The 17,175-nt window shown below is 39.1% G+C and overlaps 1 protein-coding gene across 1 annotated transcript in view; it reads left to right on the top strand.

The window, feature by feature from the left end:
- Nucleotides 1–4,387: 4,387 nt before the first annotated feature.
- HAPLN1 (hyaluronan and proteoglycan link protein 1) overlaps nt 4,388–17,175 on the top strand; it is a 134,661-nt gene continuing 121,873 nt past the window's right edge. Inside the window, exon 1 of the mRNA XM_006889873.1 lies at nt 4,388–4,478. The gene's annotated coding sequence lies outside the window, so the exon portion shown is untranslated. The remainder of the gene's footprint in view (nt 4,479–17,175) is intronic.

The raw sequence follows: 17,175 nt of genomic DNA, 5'->3' as shown, positions 1-17,175 counted from the left end.
GTGTCAATCCATCTCATCCAGTGTCTTCTCCTGCACTGTCCCTCCACCCATCCAAGCAAGATGTTCTTCTCCTAGGACTGGTCCCTCCTGTCCACGTGTTCAAAATATATAAGTTGGAGCCTCAAAATCCTTGTCACCAAGGAGAAACTTAATTTCACCCTCTCCAATACAGATCTGTTTATTCTCTTGGTGGTCCATGGTATGTTCAATACTCTTCTCCAGCACTAGAACTCAAAGGCATCCATTCTTCTTCTGCCATCCTTAGTCATCGTCCAGCTCTCTGATGCATTGGAAGTAATTGCAAAGACCATGGCCTGGATGAGGTGCACCTCAGTCTCCAGACAGACATCATTGCACTTTAACACTTTGGAGAGGTCCTTGACAGCACACTTCCCCAAAGCAATTCGTCTTTTGATTTTCTGACTGCTAGTGACAAGAGTGTTGATTGTAGAGCTGAGCAAACTGAAATTGTAACACCCTCAATCTCTCCTCCATCTATCATGGTGCTGCCAATTAATCCAGTAGAGAGGAATCTATGTGTCCTTGACCTTGAGCTTCAATCAGACTTGACTTTCTGCAGCAAACACTTTAGGTCCCCCTCAGTTTCAGCAAGCAAGGTTGTGTCATCTGCATAAAGCAGGTTATTGATGAGTCTTCCTCCAATCCTTATGCCACATTCCTCCTCATGAAATCCAGCCTCCTGAATGATCTGATCTGCATACAGATTGAAAAGGTGTGGAAACAGGATGCATCCCTGACAAACTCCTTTCCAAATTTTGAACCCTGATGGAAGATAGAATTTTCACGTGAATTGTTATTATTATGGGCTATGGTGTTAGAGTGACTAAAAGCTGACCTTCCATTGGGTTTTCAGAGGCTATAAATCATTCAGGAGATTCCCAATTGCCCATCTTTCTCCTTCAGAGCAACTGGTGGATTTGTACTGTACTGTACAACCCAAAGATTGGCAGCTTTGCTCCTTACTCACTAGGCCACTAAATCCAATCTTAATAATTATCTAATTATTATGATAAAGCTAATCTTAATAATTAGATACATAATTATACAATTTTTCAACATGATTGTGCAACTTTGAAAATATATTTGTGGCTTCTTAAATGTATAGTTATATTTTAACAATTTTCATCTTTGTACCAGGCAACATTTCATTCTGTATGACATAATAAGCTAGCTGTGAATCAGCGTCCACTCTGTATAGAATAACGAGAAAAAAAAAATACCTTCATACAATATTTAAAGTCAGGAAAATAGATCCATATGTTTAACTTCCTTACATTATTTGATTTTTGTAGTGCAGTTTATCAGAATACCTGTGGCTTGATGAAAAATTTAAAATGACCAATCAGAGTAATTCTATACCTCTATTTAGCTGAACATTGAGTCACTAAACAAGGAATTTAAAAAAATAAAACAAACCCAAAACACTAAAACACCACCACAAACTCTTAAAGCTTATTCCAATGTAAATTTAAGTAGTTAAAAGCAATAGAAACCTACAAATGACAGGTATGTATGTAAGGTCAACTAAATTAAGTCTGAAAACCCTTAAAGCACACACTATTGGCAGGTCAAATTTTTGTGATTAAAAATACTGTAGCTCTTTTTAACAAAGACTAATAAGTAGACAAGAGGGAAGGGGAGGTTGGAAGTGGAGTTGTGGGGTACTGACAGGATAACTCCTGTCCTGAGAGTAAAGGTAAGCAATTGTCATTACTTTGGGAAACATATACAACTCGACTGGAATGGTTTTTTCCCTTGCATTATTTCGATTTGGGGGGTATAGCTGAAAAAAAATGTTTATATGTACATATATCTAAACTCACTGTGATGTGTCTCAAGTTGCAAAACAGATCGTCTCTGTTTGCGACTGAACAATTTTTGGAAAGAATTTTTTTTCCCCATTTTTGCCATAGCTGGAATAAATGTCAAAACTCCAAAATAAGAAGTAAGTGCCTTCTACGGTCAGGCTGATCTGATTTTCTCCATAGGCAGCCCCCAGAAATTCCATTTTTAAGCCAAGGAAACAGAAATCAGCATTTAAGACATCTTTATATGGTTCAATAGCCATGCGTCATCAGTCTCACCATCTTTATGATGCTTTCATATTAAAAAAAAAAATGCACTATTATTTTTTTGTTTAATTTCTTTTATGTTCTTTAAAATGCAGACCGCCTCAAACATTTACCCAAACTGGCATTAAAAATCTCTTCACAGTGGAAAAGCAGAGATGTGTCTTACTTTTTATTGGCAGCTAATGTGGGAGCCAACATAACTATAGCTCTCTCAATAGCTATGAAATTAACAACATACAATTACAAAACCTTTGGCTGTTTCCTGTGTGGAGGAGAAAACCCCAAAACTTGAAGAGAGACTCATTGCCTAGCAATTGGAATTCCAAAATGATATTGAGTCGCCTTTTAGAGGATTCTTTATTATTTCATTTCAAATACCAAGATCTTTAATGGAAGACTGTGTGAGTAGTTATTCTTTGGAAAGCAATTTTTTCCAAAGGAGCACGTGCTAATTTACCACAGGCGCGAATGGCAAGGGCAGGGCGAGTTTGGTGCCATTAAGGGGTGAAATATATCAAGAAAAGGCAGGACGAATCTGCTGCTTCCCCCCCCCCCCCCCCCCCCCCCAAGTTTGAGATCTCTTTCTCGCCTCTGTCCAGAGCCAGAAACAGCCACCAAGATAGTGGTTTAGGCTTTATATCTAAGACAATAGCGCCGCTCGCTGCCTTCCGCACAGAGCGTGCCTTCTCTACTGAACCTTTACCACTTGGGTCCTCCGGTCACATCAGTCACTGCGCCACATGCCCCTACTTCGCCAGTCCTCTGCCCCGCCAGCACATCACCGGCCTACTTCACACGTCTTCCTGCCCCCCAAGACCCCTCCTCTCCTTAGCTCCTCAGTTCCACGAATTTCCCAGACCCAGCTGCACCCTGCCCACCGGCTCCTGGCCCTCCAGTGTCCCGGGTCCCAATGTGCCCCAGCGGAAGCGACCGAGGCAACAGCCAGGGAGGAGCCTGCTGACCAGTCTGCGCCTCTCCGGCGGCCAGGAGCAGCGCCGCACGCCGCAGGCGGGGTCCCTGTCCCTGTCCCTGCGCCCTGCGCGCGCGCCGCGGTTCTCAGGCTCCTTCTCCGGCTAAACGGCCCTCAGGCGGTTTGCTTGTCCTCAGTCCCGAGCCTGACCCGCACCCTCCTCCCCACCGCTGCTCCAACAGCCTTTAGTTTCCTGCGGTGTGTTTCTTTTTTTCCCCCTCCTTAGGCTTCATCAAAGGTGGCTCTGTTATTGAAATATGAAGCCATTTCCTCTCCAAAACCCTTGGTTACTTAAGGCGGGAATCAATGGACCTATATACTCTCCCCGGAGTTATAAATAAATGTCTATTTGTTCAGGAGGCGTTTTTCCGTGCACCCTAGCATCTTCGCGCGCGCGTGTGTGTGTGTGTGTGTGTGTGTGTGTGTGTGCGCGCGCGCGCGCGCTTTTTGCCCATCTGGTTCTAATCCCCGGTATGGATCCATAACCCAACCCCACCCAACTCCCTCACATTCCTCATTCTATTTGTATCTAAATCCAGGTTCTTTGAGGTCTGTCGTACAAAGATACTAAAACAGCTTGTTAATGGACATCTACACTTAATTTTTATATTGCATCCAGTAAAGAAGAAAGATAGGCTTGTGACATTTTGGGTAGAAAAGCCGTCTTAAAAACTATCTGTTCTACCTTTTCCTGGTCTCTCTACTTTGCTATCCTCAAACTACGTTGGGATGGGAGAGTGGGCTTCTCACATTCTTGGATGGATTTTCTTTTCAGGCACAGGTTTTAAAAAGAAAATACCAAACCAAAACGAAAATGGAGTGTGCCAGTGGGTCTGCCTCACACCACTGCCCCACAGATCATTTCACTGAACCCCATTCCCCACCCAATTTGGATAGACTTATGAGTGGTGAGGGCGCCGGAGGTGTGGTGTGGGTGGAGGGCTTGTGGTTGTAGCTAAGGCTTTTCCTGAACTCCAGAGCAGGACACTCGGGATGTGAGCAGAGAGGGAAGTCATCTAAGAGGCTGCTGTTTTACAAGGTCTGGGCTCAGCGCGGCCCCTCCCTTCCTCCCTGAAGTTTGCAAGAAGTGCACGTTAGGCTGTAATTAGGGGATCTGGTAGAACTTTCCTGGTGACGCTTTGCTTTTCTTCTGCTTTTAGTGAGAAAGTGCCTCCTTCTTCCCAGGATCAGGACCTCTGCCATCCAGAGCCACAAAGAGACATTCTGCGAACACACACACACACACACACACACACACACACACACACACTCACTCTCCAACTCATACACATGCGCACACACACTCAACAGAGACAAACTTAAGGTGAGGGGAAAGAGCGCTAGCTTCACTTCATCTCCAGATTCCAACATCAGCAGGACTTGAGAGCATCTGACCTTCTGGAATTCGGAACAAGGTAAAACTTCCAGAACTTTGTTTTCTTCTTTGGGTCAAACCTTGATGCCATCAAGATTCCAGAGAACAATTCATAGCTTGATCTATGTATATGTTAGAAACATTTTCCTTCTTTTCTTTAATTTTCATTTGAGTTTAACATGACATCTCAACATCTTCCCTTTGATTTTTAAGGTTTATTTTGTCAGATAAAGTACTGCACTACAATAAATGGACTCAGTCTAAAGTTGTGAAAAGCATTAGCTGTAATAGCCTGGCTTTTTTTCTAGTGCTGCTGTAAATCTGGTGGAATCCTGGATTCCAGTGGTGACTTTTCCATCTGTATTTCAGCAAAGCGTTTTTATAGCACCTGAGATTTAAAAAAAAAAAATAGTGTAGGCTGAAGAAGAGGTGAAGAATGGGAATGTCCATTCCAGATTTATGAGTTTTCTTTTTGGTGATGTGTTGACTTATGTGGGCTCAAAAATGTACCTGTTAGATTAAAAATTTTTGAAATATTAACCATTTGGGGTCTAGGTTTTCCCAACCTATGATGAAATTAAGGCCATAGAATTACAATGCATTTGTACATAGAATAGTGTTGATGGAGAATTTTCCTGTGCTGAAAATTTGCTAAAAATCATAGTTGTTCTTTTAAACATAATTTGATGGAATTATTTGCACCCAAAGCAAGCCTAAACACTTTGGTGTTTAGGTGAAGTGTTTTCTTTCATTAAAAATAACTTTTGGATTAAAAAATAAGATGGTTTATTCTTTTGAAAATAAGTTGTTTTCTTTTATTTGTCACTGGAAAAATACACAAAGTTGTCAGGACATTTGGGGATTTTTAGGGTGGAAAGTGTTCCTGTTCATGTTCCAGTGTGACGTCATAAAATCAAACATACTAAGCTGGTTTCTTGGAAGCTAGCACCTCTTTAGAAATGGAGTCAGTGAATTAATTTTAAAATGAAATATAATATTTATTCATTGCAAATGTGGTTTTCTGGTAACCAGTTCTACTTGGCTGTTTCAATGTACTAAATTCACAGCAATTTTATACACACTCCAATGACTTCAGTGTTTTAATGAAATAATAAAAGGAAAGCATTGTTCTTCAAAAAATATATCATCAAAGTTCTCTTTGGGTAACTTTTAGTGTGAAATTTCACATCAGTTCTTAATTTTAATTCTTTTGATTCCAATGAAAGCTGCATTTTTCTTCTATTTAGTAAAATAGGATATACGCCAAAGAAGCCTAAAGTATTTAAGTGCCTAGACCGTTTTGCATTATCTCTTCTTAATAATTTAACTGTTTCAGTAAAGGGAAGGAGTTTACATATTTAGGTAACCCCTTCACTAAATTGAAAACAGCTTAAAAATAGGAAAATTAGATAAACAAGTAATTTCACATAGAGATAACTAAGTAAGAGAAAACCAACAACTTAAAAATGGGGAATATACCCAGAGACCAATCTCTCAACATGAGTGCCCAGTAAAGCTGAGCCTTCTCTATGGGATGAAAAAGAGAGGAAGCCTGTGTTCTTATAAAGCAAGCCATTTATTTTCAGCAAAGCCCTGTCTCTCTGAGGCATGACTGACACTGTAATTTAGAAGTACTGAAAAGACTTTCATAGAGAAGAATCAATTCATTATATTCCTCATGGTTTCACTTCCCTTTCCTTCCTTTGGGAATGAGTAACACATCCAGGATAAATAGGGTTGGAGTATGAAGATACTTTATAAGTAAATGATCTACTAAACAGTCCTGTCTTTTGAAACTTTGGGTGTGGAATATTTGTATATTCTGAGCAGTTGAAGTCTTTAGAATCTTCATCTCATAAAAGTGAACAGGAGCCATGCTCAGAAAATAAATACCAATTTCATAAAAGACTAGTTTCCTTCTCATTTCCTTTTACCTGTGCATGCTTTATAGCTTATATTTTGTTTAAAGTAATAGTATTTTGGCCATCAAAATTCCGACAAAATACTGAACAAATTTAAAATCATTTTGACATGATGATACTCTTTCATTTCTTCTAATTAAATTGTTGACACCTTGCCTCCATTATAAGTAACCAAGGTACTTAGCCTATATCATCTAATATGCTTAACCTGTCATTTAAAGGTAACAAAATGTGCTTGGGGAAATGTGGGGAGGGGTGAATACCTGAATACACTTAGGGTTTTAATCAATAGTGTTTAAGGAGGATTAGAGGAAACAGCTGGTTAAACAAATATTAGGTGTAGAGTGGACGTTGAGATGGTATAAATTAATAATGCAGCTCTTTATTTACACTATGAATGGGAGGTTCTGTGGCCGTTTGGTGTGCGAAGCATGGTCCCTGTATGCCACCTAGTGGATAAATCAAAGAAGACCGGCTTTAAAAAAAATCGTTCACTGGGCATTTTTTAACACCAGTTATACGCCAGACATTGTGGTAGATGCAGAGACTAGAAAGATCGGTAAATGACTTCCATCATTTAAAATCAAAAGCACCACTTATAAGTTTATTAAATACTCAATGCATTTAAAGTTGGTTTACTCTTGGGTTATGTGGTTTACAGGCAGCTCTCTGCTTCCGTAAGGATCTATTTTCACAACCATACTTCACTATTAAGATAGCTTTGAGTTTCTTTCAGGTGACATAGTTCATGGAAGGTTCTTGAATCACTCATCCTGAAGAAGAAATAAATTTTTGTAGAGCTTACTGTTCTAGATTAAAAATAGATGACTAATGCCTACTCTTAAGTGTTAACTACATATTAACATATGATCGCATATTATTCAGATTTTACTGACATTATTAAATAGGTAATGATACTAATAAAGATCCCTTTTCACATTTGTCTATTTATCGAAAGGTTGATGCTTTGAATTCATGGACTTGTGCCTTGGAAGAAAAATGTGACAGCCTACTTCAGAAAAATCTGTCACTGAAATTTGGAGAGGGCATAGTTCTATTCTGTTACACACGGGACTGCAGTGAGGAGGAGATGAATTTCATGACAACTGGCTTAGTGAGGCATAATTTAGATAATTTAGATTAATAAATTTGCTATTGACTTGTTATGAAGTGGTTGTATTAACAATATTCATTATTTAGCAAATAACTAATAAGTTAGTAGATAATTTAGTAATTATTAATAAATTAGGCCCTGGTGGTGTAGTGCTAAGAAGCTGTGCCATAATCCCAAACGCACTCATTTGGAATCTCCTGCTCTGCGGAAGAAGGATGGGCAACCTCCTTCCATGTGATTTACTGCCTCTGAAACCCACTGGAGGGTCAGCGATGGGTGGATTCCAACTTGCTGGCACACCACAACAACAGAAATTTAACAGTTGTGGTATCTTAGTGGGCTGCATCTTGTGGTGCTAACCACGATGACTGCTCTCATTAAGATTTACAGCCCAACGAATCTGATGGAGAGTTAATATAAGTCAGGATGGATTCAATAACAGTGGGTAGAAACACTAATGATTAGCAGAATATATTCATCTACACCTGTTTCCTATCTATGCACTTTCAAAACAAGAATCTTGTTTCCATTAAATTGTCATAATAGCTAACAATCCTAAGCATAAAGAATTACATAGAAGACCACTCTTTGGGGGAAAAAATTAGAATGTCATAGAAGATGAATTCATCTGACTATTGTAGTGGGAGTTTTTTAAAAGCTTTTCTTGAGGATTTATGTGAGTTATGACTCCAGTTAGCTCTTTGTAGGATATACGGCTTAATGGTCACAGTGTTAGCAAATCTGTATTAATCAAGACAAATTCTGAAAATGAGCTTGAAAGTGAAACTGTCCAAGTAAGACAAAGGAGAGAAAAGGATAAATTTGTTACTCACTGACCTCCAATCTCAGCAAGCAGATGCTGGCTTGAAACAGGTTTCCTTTTTAGGGGACTTTGAGTTTTTGTACAGCAGCCGACACTGGGTAAGAAATCTACCCGCTGTGTGGTGTCACTTTACTCAAAATCAGTGCTGTGGAGGAGGAACTATCAACAAGAATGATTTCACTCTAACCAATTGCACCACAGGCTCTGTGGTAGGTGCGGCAGAGAAGCTGGTCTCGAGAAGTTCACAAGCAAATGGAAGAAACAGGAGGACTCATATCGTGAATCTCTAGTAGAATTTGTCAAGTGGGTGAAGGTTTCCTTTCTTGTCTTCTTACCAATTCTTCCCACGCTTAAAGTGAGACTCCTCTTGCTCTCACCCCTCACCCCAGAGCATCTGATAAGTCTCCCTTTCCCCCATCCTTTGAATGACTGATTGCCCTGTCAGTGTGACTGCTTTTCAGTCAGTGAGTGTGTTTACATTCCAAGTCTTTTATCTCTGTGGAGTAAACATTTTGTTTTCTGCAAAACAGATTTTGAATGTCTGCAAGCTTTTCCATTCTGACATCAAAAAATGTGATTCAACCTGATTTAGTAGGCTAAAGTCTTTCATTTTATAGCTACCCCCATTCCTCTTGGGAGAAGAGAGGTATTCCCTCAAAGTCTGTTTCCAGAGACTTGGAGGACCTTGTCTGGCTCTTGTTAATCTCTGGTTTACATTAGTTAAGCCTGATGAACCTGCTCTTCTTAAACTCCCAGGCCCGTAGGGCTTGACCCAGGTCATTCTTCCTTCTTCTCCTGAGTGGAATGCAGTTTTTATTTTTTGAATGCTCTTCGGTTGTTCTAATCTACTCATCTACACTCCAAGTTTCCTCCAATCCTTCATTACTGTGACTTGCTTTGGGATAGGGATAGCAGTCCTATTTTCTCGTTTTCTACTCTTTCAAGCCATAAAGATAGCCCCCAAATCTAGGAATAGAGGGAGAGAGCAGTGCAAAGTTACCTGTTTAGTCCATGAATTCCTGAATGCGAATGAGCTGAAAGCAGAAAACTGAGATATGCATGGTGGAAACAGAGGAGTTAATTAACCATTACATTGAAAATACAGGACAAAGATGACATCATTTAAAATATATGCTCAGATTCTGAGCTTGATTTCAAAGACATGTGGATGTCTGTACTGGAGTACTAACTTTGAAAGAATACGCATTTTGTTTGCATGTTTGTTTTAGAAAAATAACACCAGAGTCATTGGTTTAAATATTTAACCTATTTTATGCTGGATTAACATAAAACATGTTGTGTGCTGTGGAGTTGCAAAGAAGGAGATTGCTGATCACAGAAGGTGATTCTCCTCCTTCTCCCACAGAACAGTTGGCAGATTTAAACTTGCCTTCAAAATTATAGCACAGCTTCTTACCACTAGGCCACCAGAGTGCCATACTACATAACAACCAGAAAAATCAAACCTGTTACCAGTGACCTGAAATTCCATTTCATAGTGGCTCCTGGTGTTTCAGAGTAGCACTGTACCCATGGGGTTTTTAATGGCTGCAGTGCATTTCAGTTGTAGTGCTGAGGAAGAGTGCTGAATACTCCATGGACTGCCAAAAGAATAAACAGTTGTCTTGGAGAAAGTGTAACCAGAATGTTCATTGAATGCAAAGATGGTGAAGCTTCAGCATGTGTATTTTGGACATGTTAAGAGAGGCTCTTCCTTGGAAAGGGACATCATCCTTGGAAAGATAAAGGGCCAGGAAAACAGAGGAAGAGTCAACGAGATAGACATCCGCTCTGCAGCAGTGGATTGAATATCCAGGAAGATAAGAATGGCGCAGAATAGGACAGTTCAGATCATTGTTCATAGGGTCGCTATGAGTCTTATCAACTGGAAGATCATCTTACAGTTTAATGGGTAAGGACTTTCGCTGCCAACCCAAAGACAGAGAAGTATGAATCACATCTCCTCCCATGAGCATTACAGCCTCAGAAAATCCACTGAACAATCAGCTGTGAGTCAGTTGTTGTTGTTGTTAACCTGTAGCACCACAAAAGCAGCTGGCACCATCCAGGGACCTTTACTCAATCCCATTGCTCCACTGCCACCCAATCAGTTCCCTCTCGCAATAGATTTAGGCTGTAAATTGTTACAGAAGCAGATGGTTTCACTTTTCTCCCAGGGAGCACCTGGTGGGTTCAAACCATTGATCTGTAGGTTAGCAGCCAAGTGCCACTAGTTCTCTTAGTCTAATGACAGTCATGTTCTGTTGTTGTTAGGTGTCATCACATACGACCATATCGACCCTATCAGAAACAGACCTGAACCCTGTCCTATCCTGTACCATCCTCATCATCTTTGACAGACTTGAGTGAATTGCTGTGGCCACTGTGTCAAGCCATCTCATTGACGGTCTTCCTGCCTTTCACTGACCCCTCACTACCTTTCCAAGCAATATATTTCTTTCCAAGAAATAGCCTCTCTTGTCGGCATGGCCAAAGTATGTGAAATGAAGCTTCATCATCTTTGCATTTAAGAAATGCTCTGGCTCAACTGTCTCCAAAATGTACCTATATCAGTATGATAGTACAGGGTTCAGATCTATTTTATCCTTTTTCCATAACTGTTCAGTCTGTATGCTGAACAAATCATTTGAGCAGCTGCTAGCATGACATATCTTTGATTAGGCTTGTATAGTTTGATTATCCTATAAGATACCAGTGTGGCATTATAAAGATGTACTTATCAGATGTTTAATTTTTGAATTGATGACCCTGATTTAAAGAGTTGATTTCCTCCCCCACTACTCATTCTTTCCTATAGCCTTAAAAAGAAGGCACATTCACTTACATTATTCACTTAGCTGGAAAATATGAACTGACAATCAGTACCCTCTAAATGCTTCACTGCCAAAGCCCAATATGATGTTGAACTTGGAGCTCCATCGGCGAATTTCCTTCCTGCGTGCCTGCATTTCAGATGTCCAAACATCTCTCCACCTCTTTCTCTGAAATTAGATCTATGCCATTTCATAGAGTGTGTGTGTCTTTATCAGGTTCTCTTTTCCCCTGGGCAATTTTAAATCCATAAAAACTTTTCAGGCTTAAATGATAATAATTAAGATTGTAACAGCAGTGATATAAAATTAGTTATTAATTATAAGAAACTCTAAGTATACAGAACAGATTATATGCAGAACAAATTATCCAGGAGGCTAGGCTCTATGAGGAGAAATGTGGGGTCAAGACTGGTGAACGATTTATCAACAATCTGCGTTATGCAGATGACACAACCCTGCTTGCTGAAACTGAAGAGGACCTGAAGCACCTGCTGCAGAGGGTCAAGAACTGCAGCCTACAATATGGATTGAGGCTCAATGTCAAGAAGACAAAGATTCTCACCACTGGACCAATTGGCAGCATCAGGATGGATGGTGAAGAGATTGAGATTGTACACAGCTTTAGTTTGCTTGGATCCACAGTCAACAGTCTTTGCACCAGCAGCCAGGAAATTAAAAGCGCATTGCCATGGGAAAGTCTGCTGTTAGGGACCTCTCCAAAGTACTGAAGAGCAATGGTGTCTCTCTAGAGACTAAGGTGCGTCTGATACAGGCTATGGTCTTCGCAATAACTTGTTATGCATCAGAGAGTTAGACAATGACCAAGGAGGATAGAAGGAGAATTGATGCCTTTGAGCTGTGGTGTTGGAGAAGAGTATTGAGAATACCATGGACTGCTAGGCAAACAAACAGATTTGTCCTGGAAAGGGTTAAACTGGGTGGTTCCTTGGAGGCAAGGATTCTGAGGCTCCGTCTAACATACTTTGGACATGTTGTGAGGAGAGACCGGTCCTTGGAGAGGGACATCATGCTTGGGAGGGTGGAGGGACAGCGCAGGAGGGGAAGGCCCTCTATGAGGTGGATTGATTCAGTGACTGGGATAATCAGGATGGGAGTGTCAGAGACAGTGCGATTGGCACAGCACAGAGCAGAGTTTAGGGCTATTGTACATAGGGTCGCTATGAGTCGCAGGCGACTTAACGGCACATAACAACAACAACAACAAGTGTACAGAAAGACTAGAGGAAAGAAAGCCGTTTAGAGAGAAAATTAGAAGAATGTAAGACCTCTTAGCCTACTTGGAGCATGGTTTGTTGCTAACCAAAAAAATCTGCCACTGTAAATGAATGGGCAGTCTCCTCCCATTAAAATTTACAGCCTCAAAGTTATTCTGACTGTGAGTCAGAGTTTGAGATCCAATGAGTACAGGTAGTTCTAGATGTACCACATTTTATTTTACTTTTTTTACTTTATTAAGATGATATATTTTTTTAAAATGCTGTCTGGGAAGTGTACCACATATTTATCTTATAACTTATGATCTCTTTCTATTATTTTGTGTATATTTTATCATTAGCTATACCTACTACTTAGTGTTGCAGTGCATAAAATGCTGATGTTATCAAGTAAAAATATTTATTCTCATTTGCTCATTATTATGATTTCTTGATCAAAAAACTGCCATGTGTCAACACACTACAGGCAACAAGTTGGTCAACCAGGACGTTTGTGTCAGAAGTCCTAAGAGACAGGAAATTAGTCAGTGTTCTAATAACATATAACAGTTGAGCTACACATCTGTCCTTTAGCCATTAAGACTTCAACTTCATTGTTGTGATATTGACATTGACAAATAAAGATAACTCAAAAAAACTTATTGTCATAGAGCCAATTTCATAAGTCAACTCACAATGACCCTCATTGGCTTTCCAAAGCTGTAAATCTTGGTAGGAAGTGCTCATCATTTTCCTGCAGAGCCTCTGGTAGATGCGAACTGCTGAAGATACTGTTAGTAAAAACCAGTAAAACTAGGAGGGGAGAGGTAGTATCCCAACGCAATGAATCAACCTATTTACAGTGGAGTCATTGAGGAGAGAAGTCTAGGGTAATGTGGAAATTTTGAGAGTGGATGATTAAGGATATAACTCACTAAGACTGGGAAAATATAATGGAAAAAAGGTCATTGGTGAAGATGATAGGTCTAATTTTGAAAGTATTCATAAGATAGCCAGGTATTCGTGGGAGTTGAATACAACTGTTAACCTTACCCCAAGAAATTTTATTTTTTCCCGCTTGATTTTTGAGAGATACAAAAGAGATTAAAAATCTTTAGACTTTCTTGAGTAACTGAGATGACTTCATTATTTAGGCCTCCAGATCACACCAGAGGATATGTGCTAATAAGTAAAGGTTGGCCTGACCAGAAAGACTACTTGCATGTTAGTTGATATTATTTAAGCTCAGTAATAGGCAGAACGATTTCATTAATCATGTCTATGCCATGACTGCTCCATTGTGACTACATTGTAAAGTTACCAAGAAAAGCTTCGGTCACTCAAGCTCCATGGGCTTCCTAGTTGGTGAAAGGCATGGAGGAGAGTGATTCATCCTTTTTGAAAATATAAACTCCATACTGGGAATTTTTATTTATATGGTTTTAATTGTAAAAAAACTGTAATTCTAAAAATAGCACTTTCTGTGAGTTTGTTCTGTGAGTGAGATGTTGCAATGACTTCTCAAATTGGAGAGATCAGTGGGAACAAATGGGTCAGAAGTGAGGGATGCTGGTATCCTGAAAGGGAAGTGGGGAGATCCTGAATGTAGCCAGCAGGTCTGAAGTCGTGATTCCATGTGGCCTCCTAAGCTGATGGTTGAAGGCATAGGCCTGCTTGCCAGCCTATAGTGTCCTCTAACTTGGCAGTAACCTTTAAGTTGATAACCTTTAACATCTGAGCTCTGATTCCAGGTGGTAGAGTCAAGAAAGTAGTGCTGCTTGTTTCTGCAGTGTCAGAATTGAACAGATAAGTGAAAAGCCAGGATTTGGTGTCCTGTTGATTTGGGTTTGCTCCTCTCAGCACTTATAAAGCATAGGAGTCGTCCTGATTGAAAGACAGAGTCTATGACATTAAAGTGACGTTTGGAAACATATGATAGAGAGCAGCCCCAGTTAAAACAAAGGTGTAGTTGGCCCAGAATTTAGGGACCCCCTGAGGACTATCCATTTTTTCTATTCTTTAGGCATGATTTTAACATGTATTTTATTGACTATAAGTGTTCACTGAATCAAATATCAGCAGTGTTTTATTAAGCCTTTGTTTCAAGGTACTAATCAGTCCTGTATATAAAGGCGCCAGATATATTTGTTGAACTAAAACCAAAATAGCATTTCCCAACCTTAATGCCGTAAAGACAGATTTCCATAATGATAACCCTGAGGTTGGGTAATGTGAGGTGTACCCAATATGTCTGACTGAAGTTATTCATTCAGTTTTGTCCAATACTGTGCTAGCTTTAAATATATGTTGTAGCTTACAAGTCAGCAATCAATGTGTAGTATAGAGGGTAATTCACCAGAGTACTTGATTAACCATAGTCCACGCTGTTTAGCTTAGCATATAAATGACTTTGCCACAGAATGCAGGCTAGTTCTAGTTCATTTATAATTAGCTCCTTGTTTCCAAGACTTCTAAACCTTAGGTCAGATTTAAAGTTCATAATCTGAATTTCTTTGGTTTACCCAGCAATATGTTTTTTTCTTTCGTCCTTCTTTCTTATCCCCTGTTGTAGTTTCCAGGTAAAATACAAGGCAGCCAGCTAAAGTTCAATTTCAGATCAAGAGAAAATAATATTTTTAGTATAACCATGTCCCAAATATTACATGGAACACACTTACTCTTTTAAAAAATTGTTCATCAAGATTTCAAATGTAAAGCAGTGTTCTATATTATTATTTGCTAATTCTGACAAGCCGACAGTTCAGTTTAAACTCACTATAACTAGTTTATACATAGACTCCCAGGGTTATCTCAACCATTTTCTTCTAAAATCAAATAGTTACTAAATTTATTCTCCTAAGTGAGATCAATAAATTAGCCCAACCAAAACATGTAGATCAAGATGCAAGTTTATAGAACATTTTTAAACTGCAATTTTACCTTTCATTTCTGTCCAAACGAACTTGTAACTGCCTTTCCTTTTGGTTTCTCCCAGCACTATAAATCGTACGGGAGGAGACTTCCCGCCTTTTTTACCACAGAGCAGCTAGTGACTTTGAATAGCCAGAAAGACGTGCCTTTTAGGGTTAGTAGAGCCATTCCCTTTGGACTGTGACACCTGAGCTCCGTGTGGTTTTATTAACCAGCAAAATGGACTCAAACACATGAAACATCGTGGGGGTGGGTCAAGAGGAGCAAAATTCCTAACATCACAAGTTGAAGCCAACATCACAGCAATAGCTATTTTGAGAATACTATATCGTTTCTCCATTAGTGATCCTGTTTTTATTTTATCCAGAATATATTAAAACCAGTTATATGTTAAAAATGTAAACTTTTTCATTTTAAGTTTTTCAAATTGGTAGTAAGGATGAAACAGAAATAATCACTTTTAAATTAGGGAGTATATATTCAGAAAAACATATATAATGCACAGTAGGTATAAACTCTTAAAACATCCTAACTGCACAATATTTTCCCTTGATAATTACATTTACACTGTAGATGTGCTGCCGCCTTGTGATAATTTGAGGTAGTACTCACTTTAACTCAATCCACTAACATACCAGAATGACAATTTAACCAGTATTAAAATTACTTCTCAAATGATTCATATTTTTCTGTTGTACTGATAAAGTCCTGTCAATTATGGAAATAATGAAAATATTTTCTAAGAAACATATACCTCTTAAAAAAGATGTTCTAGTTGTTCTAACAATTATTGCATATGGCAAACTGACTCATGCTTTCAGGGAGTGGGGAGTGTTTTTAACTGGTACTTTGTTACCTTGAGAAAATATATATATGTTTATGTTAGATTTTTCCTTTCTTTACTAAGCAGTCAGGGTTTTATCCTTTTCCCATACCTATTCAGTCTGTATGCTGAGCAAATCATTTGAGAAACTGAATTTTCTGAAGAAGAATGTGGCAGCATGATTGGGTAAGACTCATCAACAACTTACATTATGCATATAACACTCAAAACACTTTCTCTAGAAGATCAAGGCAACTATAGCCTTCAATATGGAATACATCTCAACATAAAAAGACCAAAACCCTCACCATTAGACCAATAGACATCTTATAGATGGAGACAAGATTGAAGTTAACAATTTTGGACCCATAGTCACTTGATATCAAGAGTCAAAATATCAAAACTTGGTACCAGCCCTTAGTACCAGTAGTCAAGAAATCAAAAGACACGTTGAATTGAGAAAATCTCCTGCCAAGGACTTTGCCAAAGGGTTAAGGAGCAACAATGTCTGTTTAAAGACTAAGATGCACCTAATTCAAACCACAATCTTTTCAATTACCTGCTAAGCATTTGAAAGTTGGACAATTAACAAGGTGACAGAATGTCCTTGGATTGTAGTGTTGGAGAAAAGCATTAAATCAATGTCTTTAGATTGTAGTGTTGAAGAAGATTATTGAATATCATGCCTCTCTGGTGGTTCAAATCCTCCACTAGTTTTGCAAGAAAGCTGGATAACCACCTATACTGTCTGTTTACAGACTTGACCATTAACGGAGCGTCTCTACCGCTCTGAGGCAGTAAGTGAGTAAATGAGTGAGTACACAATTTGAAGGATAGATAGAAGATCTTGTTCACCCTATGTCCTAAGGACTTAGCACATTTTTAAAGAAACATTTGTTACCATTAAGTTTATTCCAATTCAGAGAAATCTACCTATAGAACAGTGTACGGGTTTTAAGGCTGTTAATCTTTAAAATAAAGAGCATGTTACCACATTTCTCCCATAATCAATTTGAACAGCTAGTCTGCTAGATAAACTTTTACTTTTGTGTAATTATTAATGTTGTTGTTGTTGT

This window comes from Elephantulus edwardii, unplaced genomic scaffold, assembly GCF_000299155.1.
Source record: "Elephantulus edwardii isolate Elephantulus edwardi_28Jun2011 unplaced genomic scaffold, EleEdw1.0 scaffold00082, whole genome shotgun sequence".
Classification (NCBI taxonomy): Eukaryota; Metazoa; Chordata; class Mammalia; order Macroscelidea; family Macroscelididae; genus Elephantulus; species Elephantulus edwardii.
The sequence above is the reverse complement of the archived record's forward strand: the minus strand, read 5'-3'. Positions and strand labels throughout refer to the sequence as shown.